An 18,216-nucleotide genomic window follows, 5' to 3' on the forward strand; every position below is an offset into this window, starting at 1 on the left:
ATTATCAGAAGGGCGTAGTTTAGTGTTGTCGCTATACGGTGGTCTTCCGTCGCGGTCAGCATCATAAACTAGTTTCTATATCTGAAAGATCGATAGTGAAATCGCAGTCGAAGTTAAGAAGCAACAGTAAATAAAAATCACGGAAAGGTTTATTACCATTACGATATAAATCACAATCACATGTTAAGTTCACAGCGAATTAGAAATCACAGTTATACAATATCGTTCGTATACCTGTGAGTGCAAAATCACGTTTTCGCTCAACTCTATTTAATAGCACTCGTTATAAAAAAAGCATTGTAACAATGATGAAGTGACGTTTATTTTAAAAACTTCTTCAAAAAAATATTTCCGAATTTCATCAAAAAATATTTACCAAACTTTTATATTCAGGGTAGCCCATCGAAAACGTTCCGCAAGGCAAAACAGCCAGAGTAATTTTTTTTTTCATAAAATTCAAAAACACGTCGATTTTGTTTGCCAGGGGGACAACTTTTGTCCCAAAAATGATTGCAAAATCTTCAAACCTCTAAGCGGGGGTGTCATCCCCCAGTTCTTTTCAAATGGGAAGGGGGGTCAAATGGTACCGCAATGAAAAGGGCTTTCTATTCTCTATACTTTCCCGCTTCGTTTTTGAAAATCGGTCGAGTCGTTGAGAAAATATGAAGGATTGAAATTTGACAAGCTTATTTAAACATTTATCAGAGTAAATGATAAGGATAAATTCTTTCGTCCAATTTGCTGTTTTTTCTTATTATTTCTAGATGTTTATACGCATTTTTTCACTTGCTACAAGGTTGGACGATCAGGTGCGGTAGTTGCTAGATAGCTGTTCTGTGACTTGTGCGTTGAAGTTCTTCTCAATATTGTTAAACTTTTTAACAATTATGATGTACTCACATGCAGGAAAAGTGGAAATAAGTTCCATCCGTACAAAATTCAGTTGGTAAGAACTCAACGAAGACTATGAGTGAACGATTGGCGAATGATAATAATTTCCTATTTAATGTGTGTTTTTCGGATAAGTGTACTTTCTTTTTGAACGATGTAGTTAATCGGCACAACTGTCGGTACTGAGCTGAGGACAACCCCAGGGTTTTTCACGAGGAGCACACACAAAACCCTCAGAAATTGAACGTGTGGGCTGGTATTTTTGGAAATTCTATTGTAGGTCCTTTTTTTTCTTCCTAGAAATCTAACAGGTGATATGTACTTGGATTTACTGGAAAATACCATCGACCCAGCCCTAACTGACATCATAGAGAACAATCCGGGATACGTTGAAGCCGAACTAATATTTCAACAAGACGGTGCACCTCCACATCACTCTCAAAATGTGCGTAATTATTTAAATAATAACTTTCCCGGTCGGTGGATAAGACGAAGGAGTGCAATTGAGTGGCCTCCCGGGTCACCCGACTTGACTCCTTTAGACTTTTTTTCTATGGGGACACATAAAAAGTAAAGTGTATAGCACTAGTAACCTAACCCGCCTCATTAGAAGACCTGAGAAGACGAATTATTAATGTTGGTCGCGAAGTAACCTCGCAAGTTCTTCAGAATGTTCGAGAACGGTTTGAAAATAATTTGTATTACTGTATGGAGGCTGACAGGCAACATTTTCAGCATTTGCTTCATTAATAAGGTAAGTTTTTTTAATTAATTCAATTTATGCTTTTTTACAAAAAGTACTTTTCAAATTTCAATCCTTGCGGGGAAATATAGAAAATAGAAAGCCCTTTTCATTGCGGCGCCACTCGACTCCTCTTCCCCTTTGAAAAAAGTTGGGCGATAACACCCCCGCTTAGAGGGTTAAAGATTTTACAATCATTTTTGCGTCAAAAGTTGTCCCCCTCACAAACAAAATTGACGTGTTTTTGGATTTTTTGAAAAAAAAATATACCCTGGCCGTTATGCCTTGCGGAACGTTTTCGATGGGCCACCCTGTATACCATGACTTGTTTTAATGTCTCTAATAGTTTCCGAGATCATATTGTTACCCTCCAATTTAGGATACCCTGTACGAGTACATAGTGCGAAATTACAAGATAAGATCTCACCTACAGTCTACAGTTCAAAGTAATTGAGCAACAAATGAAAAGTGCACCCAACAATTCATACGTCAAAAGTAAATTTGTTCTACATATAAAATTAAAATAGACTTGTCTTCGTAATATATTTACTAAAGTAATGAAATCCAGAGCAAGTAAATATTTACTCGGCACGATCCCTGTAGTTATCACAGGGTTGTTACACTAATATGCTTCGTCAATTTGGATTCCTCTTCGTGACTTTATTATGAGCAAACATAATATTAAAATCTGATGATAAAAATATATTTTCAAGTAAAACTTCTTTACGTGCCTTGGAAGTAAATATTCAAGGCCGTGACACAACACACAACACACGAGAGGAACAACCTACGGTTTAGAAAAAATCGTCCGAATTAAATGAAATTTGGTGCGTCAGTAGATTGGACCAAGGCCAACTTCACCGTGTACGAGACGTGTCACTGTGACAGTCAGTTTGATGTCGGCCGATCGCGAGCAAATCTGCACACGGTCCCACCCTGCAAAGTTAGATACAGTACAGTACAGGGTGAGTCAACGATAGAGTAAAGTCCATTATTTCATTTGTTTCGAGGTTTACAAAAAAATATTACATATAAAAGTTATAGAGATGGTTAAGATACACATTTTAAAATTATTATACAGTATACAGGGTGCTTCGAAAAAGTGTGACGAATATAACATAATTTTTTTAAATGCAACACCCTATTTTTTATTTTATTTTTAGATTCTGCGTAAAATTCCATAACTTTTTTTATATATAATGTTATATACTTAAAATTAATGGTTTTTGTTATATTTAAATTTGTTTAAACAAATGTTAGATTGCAGCGGGTTAAAAAATTGTCAAAGGTGGCATTGATTCTAAAGTTGGACAACTAAAATTTGGTAGGAGAATTTTATAGAGATATAGAAAAAGACCTATGTAAAGATATTTTAGTTAGATGTTACAGGGTGTTCAAAATATATTTAGAAATTTCAACTACTTAAAATTAAGGAATTTCAATTTTTTTAAATGGTACACCCTATATATTATCATTTTTTCTGATAGATTTTACCAAACTCTTCAACTTTTATTAAGAATGTCATATACCTACTTTTATTAGTTTGCGATTTATTCCAATTTTTTCTATTTTTACCCATATTTTTAATACAGTTGCGCTATAACATCATAGTTGCCATGACCAAAAGTAATACTTATCACAATTTCATGTCTGTTAAGCAAGTTAAGAACAAAATTTGAATTTTAGTTTAATTTGTTGTAATAAGTATAAATGGTAGAGATAATAGTTACAGATTTTCTTGAAATGAATTAGTCAATGTGATTGATATACACGGACAAGCTTAGAAAACCACATTTTTGGGGGATCAGTACTATATATTATATAGTACCTACTTTGCTAACTACTATTAGGATAGATGTATATTATCTAGAAAACATCTTCAGTGTATAATGGGACGGTTTCGCGGCATCGGCAGTAGTAATATTGGCTTTACCAAATGAATTATAAACCAGAATTACTACGAGAAAAAACTTTACTGTATGTCGAAGAAAATTCATATATCAGTAGTCTTCAGCAATTAGGTAATCTAGTATTACCATAATCTGTGGCTATTCGCCCCGACGAAAAATCCCAAGTGTCATCTTTCATAATATAGAAATACACCAAGAAATTCACTACTGCGATTTAGTTTATTTCAGTAAAGGTTATTAATTTTAATTAATACCAGCAATTGTAACTAATTATGAAGCTACTTGTTAAAAGTAAGTAATAAATTGTTTTGTTTTGTCATGGCAACTATGATTTGATAGGGTAATTGTATTAAAAATATGGGTAAAAATAGAAAAATTGGGAATAAATCGCAAACTATTAAAAATAGGGATATGACATACCTACTTAATAAAAGTTGAAGAGTTTTGTCAAATCTATCAGAACAAATGATAATATATAGGGTGTCCCATTTAAAAAATTTGAGATTTTTTAATTTTAATTAGTTGAAATTCACAAATATATTTTGAACACCCTGTATCATTTAACTAAAATATTTTTACATATATCTTTTTTTTCATCTCTATAAAACTCTCCTACCAAATTTTGGTACTCCAACTTCAGAAACAATGGCACCACTGACAATTTTTTACCACACTGCAATTTAACATTTGTTTAAATAAATTGAAATATTAAAAAAGTACTAATTTTAGGTATATAACATTATATACAAAAAAGTATTGGAATTTTACGCAGAATCTAAAAATAAAATAAAAAAGAGTGTGTTGCATTTAAAAAAACATATGTTATAGAAGCCACACTTTTTTGAAGCATCTTGTATACTCTATAATAATTTTAAAATGTGTATCTTAACCATTCCTATAACTTTTATATTAAACATTTTTTTGTAAACCTTGAAACAAATGAGATAATGGACTTTACTCTATCGTTGACTCACCCTGTACAGTAATCTGTACTAATATATACAATCCCATACTGATTAATCACGATCCTGCTCAAACCACTCAACGTAAGAAGCTCAATTTTGGCATACAGGTTGATTCTAGGGTGTAGAGGTTCGATAAGAAGGGATTTTTCGAAATTCCAGTTCCAAGAGGGTGAAACCACCCCTCAAATATTACAATATTTTTTATTTAAAAAACGGTCAAGTTTCCGAAAAAAGGCTTAAACACGTATATTTTATTTTGTTTTTTACATATTGATTTTTTAAAAACGTGTATACAGGGTGTTTTGAAAAATCTGGTCATTGAGTAATCACGAACCTTAAAGCGCTTGACGTAAAAAGCTGATTTTTGGAAAACAGATTGACTTTAGGGTGTAGAGGTTCGATAAAAAGGGATTTTTCGAAACTCGAATTCTAAGGGGGTGAAACTATTAAAATATTTTTTATTTAAAAACCGGTGAGTTTTTCGGAAAATCTCTTAAACACGTATATTTTATTTTGTTGTTTTACATATTTTAAGATTTTTTAAAAATTTATTCAGGGTGTTTCATAAAATATGACCATTAAGTAATCACGATTCTGCATAAACTGCTTGACGTTTAAAGCTGATTTTTGGCAAACGGATTGACTGTGGGGTGTAGAGGTTCGATAAGGATGGGTTTCTCGAATCTCAAATTCTAAGAGGGTGAAAACACCCCTCACATATTACAATATTTGTTATTTAAAAAACGGTTAGTCTTTCGGGAAAACGCTTGGACAAGCATAATTTATTTGGTTTTTTTACATATTTTAAAATTTTTTAAAAATCATAGAGGGTGTTCCAAAAAGTTGGGTAATTTCTTAACCACAATTCTGCTTAAACTGCTTGACGTAAAAAGCTTATTTTTGGCAAACGGATTTTTCGAAAGTGAAATTCCAACGAGATGAAACTACTCCTCAAATATTACCAAGTTATATAATAATATCGCCATATTGTTTTTTCTCATGCTGACATAAATGTGAGAAAATTTTATCCAGTTTGTATGTTAATGGAAATTCTTGCTTTGTTTTATCATCACCATTACAAATGATTAATTCGACGCGAACAAAGACGCTGGTACACGCTATATAGTTATTTAATAAACGTATAGTTGGACAATGTCAAAATCAAGTTGATCAGAAATTAAGCAAAGATTGAACAATCTGATAAGCCCATATACAGTAGATACATTTTGTCTTTGAAATTTATAAAAATATGTAGAAGTTCTTACTACTAATTTCAAATGTATTTTAGTATTAATCTTTTTTTTTGGTATAATAATAACCTAACCTATATTTTTACGAAGAAAATCTTCAGATTAAATCCATTTATTTCCCATATATTTTTGATTAGTCTCACATTATTATGGAAAGCGAATTTAAATGTCGTCAAAAAATTAATCATATTATTTACATTTTTGCTTGTTTTGACGCTAGCGATAACAGCTAAAAATATCCATACGCATATTTTTATTTATTATGTATATATGTATATGTAAAGAAATAAATTTACCTTTTTAATAAGTTCCTAAATTAACTTCGTTTGAAGTATTTGACACGAGAAAAAGATCAAAAAGCATGAAAATTGCAAATGAATCGCAATTTTAAAATCGTTTTCAACTGAAATAAGTTTAATCTTCACATAAAATGAGAGCAGCGACTTTAATACTCTTTTTACCATGTTTTACAAAATTTGAACTATGCCAACTATTCGCAATAAACGAAATCTATGTTAAATCATGCATCAGATCAACATAATTTTACGAACAAATAGCTTTGGGAGGTACAATATATGAAATTATGTGCATATCTGGCTTATTTTTTTATGGATTTTAATGTATAGCCTGCTATACATAGCTATTGAATTCAATAACTAATACCTACATCGCAAACATTTTTAATCGTTGCCTAACATATTATTGACTGTTATGAACAGCGGCGTAGCATGGCGTTAATACAAGGAGATATAATTAACATTTCACCAACACATTAATTTTTTTTTATTAAAGTCTTTAATTTTGAAGTTAAAAAAATAAAATATACAAAAAATGTAACAGATTAAAAAATTAATCAAATCACTTTAAAAAAAGAATTAAATTTAGATTAAAAAAACAAAACTGTGTGTGTTAGATAAAAGGCCAACAAAAAAGTCTATTCAGTGCCTTACAACCACACAACCAGTGTTCACTTTTATAAACACTTCCACTAAAATGACAAATACACGATTTTAATTTAGTATTAATATTCAAAATGTGCTTTGTCCTTCTTCAATAGTTTTTAATTTTTGTGAATACTATACATAGAACTGAAGGATGATTACAACATTATTTCTATTTTGTAGCCACACTCCATCGGTCATCGCGACGCGCGACTCACCCACCGACACAGCGAACGGAAGACGCAATCGCGGCTAAAAGTTCGCTGACTGCAAGATGTTCAATATGTTCAAGATGTACGAAGGACAGTCGCATCATCGCGCTGTCCAGATATTTTTATTTTTAGCCTTTAGCGTAGGTCTTATCGACCAATTCAAACTATTCACCAATTGAAACAGACATGATAAGGACAGAATATGCTAGAAACATCAAATAAAGACCAAAATAATATAGATTGGACACAAAAATGACCCAGGTAATAGATTTTATCCACAGATTCAAATACGTCAACTGGCAATGGTCAGGACACCTGGCAAGAAGAACGGACAACAGTTAGGCTACAAAAATCACAGCATGGTACCCAAGAAGAATTAGACTTAGAAGAAGGAACGATATTAGAAAATTGGCAGGGATAAAAAAACTTGGACCCACATAGCCAACAATAGACAAGAACGGGCCCAATTACCGGGAGATCTACACCATAATTCGAAATAACGAGTTAGTAATTACTGTAGACAATTATTGTGATGATATATTATAGGTTATCGCAGACAAAACTACATGACCAAATTGTGATAGGGAAATTTCTAGATAAAATAGTAACAAGAATTGTATTTAAAGTTATGAAGTAAGCTAAATTGAAGTAGCTTAAAAGTTTATTCAGAAGTAAAAAATAATAAGTAAAATAAGTTGAGGGTGTAATTTTGAGCTGTAATCAGTGGCGGATCCAAGGGGGTGGGGAGGCTTGGGGGGCTCAAGCCTCCCCCCAAGATTAATTCGTCCGGTTCTGCCTATGTTACTATGGTGGTCCGGTCTGTATATATCAAATTCAATATTATCGAGAAAAATAAATTATTAAATTATCGAGAAAAAAACGGCATCAGCGATGGCTACCTAATGAAGATCGCTGTCACTTCATTTGTAAAATTATGTATATGGGAAGCCAACTGGAGGCAATTTTTTTTCGATCAGACGGTAAATACATAAATAAAATATGAAATTATTGATATGATACCCTATATTCAATTTTAAATCTGATACCCTTTGTTACTTGGAGAGTGACATACATTATTCACTTCAAAACTACCTTTATTTGTTTTTATATTAATATCAAACAAGTAATGATTGGTAAATAAACGTAGGTTTTTGTTTTGAATATACACTCATGTCAAAGACTAATGAACAAAAGCTATATGTGCCGGAATTATTAAAAAGTAAAATTGTTTTTTATTGGAAATTATTTGTGTCTGTATATGCCAGTTTTTAATGCATGAAATATTGAAAATAAAATAAAAATGTCAAACAATATTAGTGTCAGTAAATATACCTCCCACTTTTTTTTATAAAATATTGATATAGATATATTAGATTAGTGTATTTCTTAAAAAATCCTAGTAATACTGTGTAGTAAGTAATACTGTGTTTGCTTTTACTTGCTTTTGTATCTACATGACTAGGATTTTTTTATCCGTGTAATATTTAAAGTTTTAATATTATTTAAAAATAATTATTGTTTTCAAATTCTTTCAAAATATACCGATTATAAATAACCTAAACTTAGAAATCAATAGTTCAATAATTATGCTCATACTATTCAATTGAAAATCCGAATTTATAAATAGAACTTGTTAAAATATATCTAATCAGTCAAATATTTAATTTTATATCGGGATATAATAGATGAATATATTATATAGATTTATAGGTATTTAATTTACTATCTAATAGTGAATTAAATACAGATAGCCTTCAAAATCATTCAATTTGCATTTACCCATGCCTGCCTATTAATTTTATTATATAATACCTTAATTAATTTTATTATATACCATTACAAAGCAGATTTTAAAGGTCTTTTGGATTATAAAATAATCAACATTTAGGTGAGCTAAACCTGGCATCAAATAATTTGTTCAAATATTTTTATTTTAAATAAAAAACTAAGATTAACTAAAAGCTATGATTTAGATAACGCCAATCAAAATAATATGAGGTAACCACAAAAATTTACATTGTCACTAAAGATACGCAATTATACCAAATTTGGGCCCAGTCGAACGTCAGGACTTGTAAGTAATATCGTAGTATACTATGGGTACCAATTTATATACTTCATAGTCACTAGCAAATTTTAACTCAATCAAACGTCAGGAAGTGGTACCATAATATTGCAATGTAGCTAAAGATTCATAGAAGTATACCAAATTTCAGCCCAAAAGAAAGCCAGAAAGTTGTTCTAATTCAGCTGGTAAAATTTCATCCACACCACATGTATGACAAGATACCTTAGCAAAATAAATAAGCGGGGTCTCCAAAACCCGATTTTTTTTTTTTAAAAAACTTGTTTTAAATTAATTTGGTTGTTTTGTCTCTTAGTCAGATTTTGAGATGCATCTAATGCAGACATTAAAGAAAATGCCAATCACTATATTATATTTTATTAAATGAAAAACAAATTTTTTGCAGTATAGGTATATAGGTAATAAATTATATAAGAATTCTTGCCATTTAACTGCTGATATAGAAATTTAATTACACACTGTGTTTGTCATAATGTGGTTGTCATAATCAACCTGCTCTCACTATCGGTTTCGGAGCCCTACTCCATCATCAGGTGAGCTTTGATCGGTTCTACAAAATGACAAACACAGCGCAGAGTACCTAATTCCGACTTGTCGGAAAGTAGCGGAAATAGCGTAATATTCACTCCTGCACGGGAGAGAGCGGCCTGCGTGCAATAGTAGTACTTTCGTACCACCGAGGCGCAACTTTCGATAGCAAAATGGTTTTTTTTTTCAGGCAAGCCAAATTATAAAATCAAAAAACAAATTTCTTGCAGTATAGGTATATAATAAATTATATAAGAATTCTTGCCATTTAACTGCTGGTATAGAAATTTAATTCCACACTGTTTGTCATAATATGGGTCAACCTGCTCTCACTACCGGTTTCGGAGCCCTACTCCATCATCAGGTGAGCTTGAGTCGATTCTACAAACAACTAATACCGACAAGTCGGAATTAGGTGGATGGAGTAGGTGAAGGAGTATGTGTGATGAGTGAAGGAGAATTAGGTGATGGAGTAGGGCTCCGAAACCGGTAGTGAGAGCAGATTGATCCACATTATGACAAACACAGTGTGACACAAATATCAGCAGTTAAATGGTAAGAATTCTTATATAATTTATTATATATTTTTTTTTTTGTGGGACGTAGGTTAAAAGCGTTTCTTATAATAAAACTTCACTTTCCATCAAATTTAGCCCAAGAAAAAAAGAAGATTTTAAACAAATAGAGGTCTCTATGCGAGAAGAAAAGACATTATTGAGATTTCCCCAGACAACTTGGAAACCGATTAAAAAACTTTTTCATTTTTCTCTCTAGATATTTTTATCCTTTTCTACCGAAATCAAGTTGAGTTAGGATCAGTGTTGCCAAGTTCGATATTTTTCGGAAAAACATCCATATAATAAAAGCCGATAGGTACAGGATGGGTCAAATTCGACGCTCTTAAATGAAAACACCCTTTTCTATAGGAGATAGACAAAAACTAATATCGGTGTCTGGAGCTCAATTTTCATCAAAAACATGATGGTGAAAACCGCATATCGATATCTGTTACCGTTTCGGAGTTACGGGGTGTTTTTCAAAAATATGCATTTTTAACAAATCGCTGTAACTTTTTTGCTATGGAAAATTTTGTATTTTTATGAAAACATTTCCAAAGCACCTTTTTACGTAGAATTTAATGGTTTAAGTATAATTTTTTTTAAATTAATAATTTAAGAATTATCAACAGAAAATTTGATTTTTTATATGGGACACTCTGTATATTTTTAATTTATTGAAAATAATTTAAAATTACCTTTCCAAAAATATAACACACTTGATATTTTGCTCGATTCCTCTTCGAGATGCAGAGCATATAAAAATTCGCCCACTTTAAATAAGTAGGCTTTGAACGGCACCGGCTGTAATGCAAAAAAATTCTAGCTGTGAGCATCAGTTAAAACGATTGCTATGAGAGATGCAGAATTTTATAACAATTTAAAATATATTTAACCAACATCAACACAATTAAACTATATCTAATAACGATAAAAATAAATAGCAAACCAAGACATGAGATTTTGCTACAGGTGTTCGACAGATCAACCGTCTTCTGTTATGGACTGACGGGGCAGTTTTTGAACATTTCTCGCGGAATTGATTAACTCGGTGGGGGTGAAACATACCCTCTCATAACTGCAAGTATTTCTAATTCTTGTCTAGATTATACGGAAGAATAAGGAACGTTTATTCTTCCGCAAATATATCCATAGGATTAGATCCATGGACACTAAGTCAGGCGCCCTCGACGGTCAACGGCTGGGATCTTGGTTAGCTATTCAATTATTTTTGAAATTGGCTGCAAAAATTTGCTGATAACTTCAGTGTTTAGAGGCGGTGCGTCGTCTTGCTGAAAAAATATGTTTTCGAGATCCATTAAGGGCATTATCATCAATAAGGGGTCCAAAGCCTACTAGTTAAAAGTGGCGAACTTTTAAAAATTCTGTATTTCGAAGGGGATTATAACAAAATATCAAGTGTGCTATATTTTTGGAAAGGTAATTTTAAATTCTTTTCAGTTAATTAAAAATATAGAGGGTGCCTCAAATAAAAAATAAATTTTTCTGTTGATAACTCTTAAATTGTTAATTTTAAAAAAATTATATTTAAATCATTAAATTCTACGTAAAAAGATGCTTTGGACATGTTTTCATAGAAATACAAAATTTTCCATAGGAAAAAAGTTACAGAGATTTGTTAAAAATGCACATTTTTGAAAAACACCCCGTAACTCCGAAACGGTAACCTATATTGATCACCATCATGTTTTTGATGAAAATTGAGCTCCAGACACCGATATTAGTTTTTGTCTATCTCCTATAGAAAAGGGTGTTTCCATTTAAAAGCGTCAAATTTGACCCACCCTGTACATATATTATCTATACATTTTAATGAAACTGGATAATTATGAAATGTAGAAACATTTATAAATAATTAAAAAAAAGTTTCCAAATTTGTCATTTCGGTCATAAACATCTAGTTTCCTAAAATATAAACGGTTGCTGGTAACAATTTATAACAAAAGGCCTTTTTTACCTAATAATGCGGTGAAAATATATTTTTTCACTCAGTAATTTAATACGAATATAAAACATTCCAAAAAACATGTAGGTAGCGCCCCCTACAAATAGGAGTCATATTGATATTAAAATTAATTGTCTAGATGTTCAGAAACACCCAGGCACCAAGTTTCAACCAAATATCGACTTTAGTTCAGAAATTATTTGGAAAAAATCGAAATAAAAATGATATTTCTACACCCTCTATCTCCGAAACTAAGCCTTTGAGGACATAAATTTCCACGAACTTTATTATTTATTTTTATCTACAAAATATGCTGACAAAGTTTCCCAAATGCAATTCGGACCACCCTGTATAGAAAATACTTGAATAGAAACAATAACAAAAATATAGAGTACAAATGACAATAACTGTCAAATCAATTGGTCACAATATTTCCAGATCAATCAGTCACAAAAAGCTATAGCTTTAATTCACTTCAATGTGTGATTCACTTCTTAATTCACATCAAGTGATACGAAGTTAACTACAGAATTACCAAAAAAATCTCTCACTTCACTTCACTGTTCGGCAATACGTAGTTAGAGTCAGCTAGTTTGACATATTTGAATTAGAGATGGGAAGACCCGGTTCATTCCCGTGACCCGTGTCTCACCAGGTCATTCATTGAAATGACCCGTTCATCATGATTCGTTCATATGAATGATCGCTTTACTGTGTTTCAGTGTAACTTATTCAGAACATTCTCGAAACTCGGAACGCTGAATGAAATGATGCATGAATGATTTTATCTTAATCATTATATGAAGAAATATTATCGCAATCGCGATGACGCGATGCCTAGCTTGATTAACTAATAATGTGAAAACAATATAAGACGTAAATTACGGTAAATTAGATATTAAAATGCGGCTCGGATGTTTGCATTGATCATTGAACGGATCGGGGTTTAATTCGAACGACGCAACGCGACGCGATACGTGAAAAGAGTTCGTTTGGTTCGTTTTTCATTTTAATCTTCAATGATCCGATCGTTGTTTTAGGTTCAAATTCAGTAAGACACGCAGGAGAGGATTTTGTGTTTCGGGTCATATGATTGATAGGGTCACGTGAGGTGACCGAGTCAATCACGGGTCTTTCTAAAGATTCGATCATTGTGAACGAATCATTCACGAACGACACATCTCTAATTTGAATCTACATCTAACATCTAAAAGGAATTGGTGTGGCCTCTGGCAACGTTGGACTTGGACAACCGAACAAGGAAGATGGAAACTTTTGCCTATGCCAACAATATTTCTATAAATGTTCCTGATTTATGAAGGAGCTATAAATTCTGAGTATGCTTTTACAGCCTAGTGAGTATTTCTATCCCTCCAAAAAAAACCGGGCTTTAAAAAACTTGCCGGTCCGAGATATCAAAACCTTAATAAATCAAAACGGAGGATATAGAAAGAGAATTTGATTAATATAGTATAAACTACGTAAAATCAACATTTTAACAGACAGTAAAGTATTTTTTTAATATTCTATTAAAATGTTATTGAATTTTAAGTAATATGTAATAGCTCCTAACTTAACAATGAAACCGAATCGAATATGGAAATTGTGACTTTATTGTGATGATTATGGCAATAATCCAGCTCAACAAATTAAAAATTTTAAATACATTAATTGTTTATATTGTTACTTAAACATCTGCGATTTGGACCCAGAAAAATGCAAACAGAAGAAAAATAGATGGTTTTGAAACGTGGACCTACAGAAGAATGATGTGAATTTCATATAGGTCCCCCCCTTGGTGCATTTCAGTAGATTTCAACAAATTCCGAACGCAGTGCTTCGACGGCAGTAATCAGAAATTATCAGTATGTATTTCACGCCGCCGCGCCGCCGCCGCCCGCCGCACAGTGTAACGAAAATTAAAATAGTGGGACATTGGCATTTTTCTTCAGATATCACTATTCTTGCTGACATTTTTTGACAGAAATTAAATAATACGACTAGAAATTTTTGCTACAGGGCGAAAAGAGTAAAAAAGGCGTAATGGTAGGTCAAAAAAAATACGAATAAATAAATAAAATAAATGTCTTTATTGTCAAAAAATTTTTCAATTTGTAGACAAAAGTAAACTAACAAACAAAGTAAAAAAACAAGGTACACAAACAAACAAACAAAAGAAAATACAAAACATTATACAAATAATATTGTCAGTCTTATTGTTAAAATAAAAATTTATAAATGTTTATAATGTCAAAGAACAAAAAAATAAAAATAATATTCAAAAATATTTAGCTACAGTTTATAGTAAAATATCAATGACCTCTAAATAAATTCATTTCGATGTCATTAGTAAATATAGTAATAGCAAACATTAGACCGGTGTTTACAAGATCAAATTTGATTTTCAAAATATAATTCATTTACGGCGTAGAAAGCCTTGTCTAGTAAATAAGAGTTCAATGCTTTGCGAAATGAAAAAAATGATGTTATGGATTTGATTTCAAATGGCAGGTGATTGTGCATTTTTTTCGAGTTGTATAATATTAAACTTTTAACTAACTCTGAGCGTGGGGTAGGTAGATAAAGATCTTGCTCCGCGTTCCTGAGTGGATAAGTGTGAGATGGCCTTTCTTGAGAAGCTGATACATGTTTACGTATTAGGCAAACGGATTCAAATATAAATAAGGAAGGAAGAGTCAATATTTTTAATTTTTAAAAAAGTCCCGGCAATGAGTTCTGCTGTTTAGTCCCAGTGAATATCGAACAGCTCTCTTCTGGAGCCTGAAAATGCGGTCAAATTGAGTCGCACAACACGTACCCCAGAATGGAAGGGCATACCTGAGGTGCGACTCAAAAAGTGCATAATAAACAGTTCTAGCCACTTATAAGTTAAGCTCCTTAGAAACAGACCTTAATGCAAAACAGGCAGAGCTCAATTTTTTCGACAAAGCTTCGATATGTATGTCCCATTTCAGAGAATTGTCCACAACAAGCCCTAAGAATTTTACAGATTTGACGACGTCAATGGTGGTGTTGTTAAGTACAAAAGGCTGCAACGAGTTTTTATACGACAAAGCTTTAGTTTTAGAAACGTTGAGACTCAGGAGGTTCGAATGGCACCAAGATTTAATGGTGATTAAGTCATTTAATACAATCCTATGAAGTGCCGTGATGTCCTTGTTGCTCCAAGTGAAGCTAGTGTCGTCCGCAAAAAGACATATTTTGCCACTGATGTTTATGTTAGCAATGTCGTTAATAAAAAGAAGAAACAAAATAGGGCCTAGTACTGAGCCTTGTGGTACTCCACATTCTATTGGCTTGCTAGAAGACAACGTGGTATCCACCCTCACAAGTTGACTTCTGTTGCTCAGATACGACTTAAACCATTCGAGAGATGATCCCCTGAACCCATAGTGCTGCAGTTTATTAGATAGAGAAGTTTTATAAAAGGACTTTACAGGTATATTTTTTTATTTACGACTGCAAAACTCAAAGAGAACGACACAAGTGGCAAATATGTTTTAACAGTATTAAATAATATGATAATATATGCGAAAAAAACGTATTCAACTTTTATGTGAAAAACAAATCTAAGGTCTGCCTGAGTTATGATATGCTTTCCATTCCTTAACAAGTTGCTATTAATGCAAATAACTTTTGAGATTATTGTTAACCAAGAGAATTTAAGAACGTTCTTTTTCTAACGCTTCTTCCTACGTGGGAGACAAAAGCGAGCGGGCGACGCGTGCGACAACAGAGGGTGCGACTAGCACGACATATTTGAATTGCCTACGTAGGACACCTTGGTAACAAAACGTTGTTTGATATTTGATAAATAGGCCGTCGCTCGCACCGCCCGAATCGCTCGCTTTTGTCTCCCACGTAGGACGAAGCGTAGATGTGTCTGTCATTTTAATTTCAAAGTAGTTTATTTTATTTTACAAAGAAATAAGTTGGTACAACTGGAACGCATAGCAGGAAATATTTAAAATTTGATTGACAAGATGACAAGTGATTACTTCAAAATATTGTGAAAAAAACTGTATAAAACTGAAAAAATGTAATCGAGTTATTTTATTTAATGAAAACGGTATGTGTTAATACAAAAACACGACACTGCATACCAAAAAAATATAAAAAAGAACTATTTTTTACTTTCAAGCTTTATGAAACTACCCGCATTTATGATTATATTTAACAATATAACTTATGTACAAATACAAATTTGTAATATTCCACAGGAATAAATAAAACAACATAGGTAAATAAAACAAACTATTTTATTAATAATAACACCTACCAAATTTTATACCTTAAAGGTTGATCTTATACCTTAAAGGTTAACTTTAATCTTAATTTTTTTAAACCAGTACCTTTTGACATTATTTTTCTGCAGTACTAAAATCCATTATTTACCTATCGTGTGATGTCGATATTTTACAGCTACTCCAGTTTTTAGTATGTGTTTAGTTTGATCCTTCTACCATATACGAGAAGCACTTATCTACGACGAAATGGTATACAAACTTTATCGATGGCAACTTCATTGGTGTATAAGACTTTCTGCCTGGGCAGCGAGTATTAACCATAAACTGTGCTCTGGGTCTACAGTTAATTTTCACTCGATTTTTCCTCCACTTGACTTCAAAAGACACAAAACACACGTAATAATACGAATCAAAATGCATCATCTTCAGGTGCGTATTAATTATCCGAATGAACGAACCAACGAACGAATGTTCGCTAGTGGTATGGACGGGGACCGTACGATAGAACCGCACGAGAAGACCAGACGCATGTGCAGGCGAACGCCTTTGATGTACCGACTCGAAACGGATGGTTTGATACATGCGAACGAACGAACGAACGGCCGCATGCGTTCGGTCCCCGTCTAAATATACCGCACTTTCATTCGTTCGTTCGTTCATTCGTTCGTTCGTTCGGATAATGAATACGCACCTTTCCAAAACGCAGGGTATTTAACAAAAGTTGACACAAAATTATAACCTATAAATTGGCAAGACTTTGACAAGCGTCAAAAATGACAAAAATCTAAAGGCGAGTTCATACGCATCGGCGTCCGTTTGTCGTTCATCGTTCCGTCAAACCAATAAAATTGAAATACGATCTGTCATTTTTTAAATAAACCAATAAAACTAGTTAAAAACAACAAGACACGACGCATGACGGATTTATATTTAAACCCATCCATAGATAACTTAAAAATTATTAGAAACTTTTTTTAGTAAAATAAATAGATTGGTATGGGACGTCATCTGCTTTTCTTCTGTATCGTCTGTCGAAATCTTACCTGAGAAAAAAAACAGAGTATACATTATTTCGCTAACAAGAGAAAAAAAAGTCAGTAGCGTACATGCTTTTTCAGAAAAATATTCAGTAATAGTCCAGATGCATGTTCCTGGTGAATATGTCGACACTTTTTTAACTTTAAAATATATGTCGCATTTATAGTAACTTTTACCCTCAAAATTTCATTCAAAACGCTAAAAGTACTTGGAAGAAAATTATAATAAATCAAAAACATGTTAAGACTTTAACACCCTGTAGCTACGAAACAAAGCAGAATCGAACCTATGTTGATATGAAAAATAAATCTTATTTTTACGAGAGGAATCGTCCCCCGAGAGATGGCATACGTTTTTGAAACACCCTGTATACAGTTCGAGAAATGGATTGATATTCTGCAGCCTAATCTAATATCGATTGCCCGGTTAATTTGCCAATGTTTGTCATTCTTCCGCCGCTCGAAACTAATTGGATCATAAATATTTAGCGAGCGAAAAAGCCGAAGAACAGGAAAGAAAGAAAAGCACAGTCGCCAGTTAAAAAGCGCTTTATAGGTGCATTACGGGCATTTTTTTGTTTCTGCTTCGTGAGTGTCCAAGTTAACTGAAAGGGCATAAAGTTAGCGCGGAATTATACCTCCGAGCAAACGCTTTACGGATATTAACCTAGCGAATATTTACCTTTAATGGGTCTTTTATTAACTTTTCAGATAAAGTTAAGGGTTAACTAAACAGTTTTTAATGACGGTTTGCTCGTACTCTATTTACTAGTATGTTTTTCAAAAGTGGTCCACCTCTATAATGTAAAACTTGGAAAATAAGTTTGTTATAATAATGCTTTTATTTATTCACTATTCTAATA

The sequence above is a fragment of the Sitophilus oryzae genome, unplaced genomic scaffold (genome assembly GCF_002938485.1).
Source record: "Sitophilus oryzae breed Bouriz unplaced genomic scaffold, Soryzae_2.0 scaffold_467_pilon_pilon, whole genome shotgun sequence".
NCBI lineage: Eukaryota > Metazoa > Arthropoda > Insecta > Coleoptera > Curculionidae > Sitophilus > Sitophilus oryzae.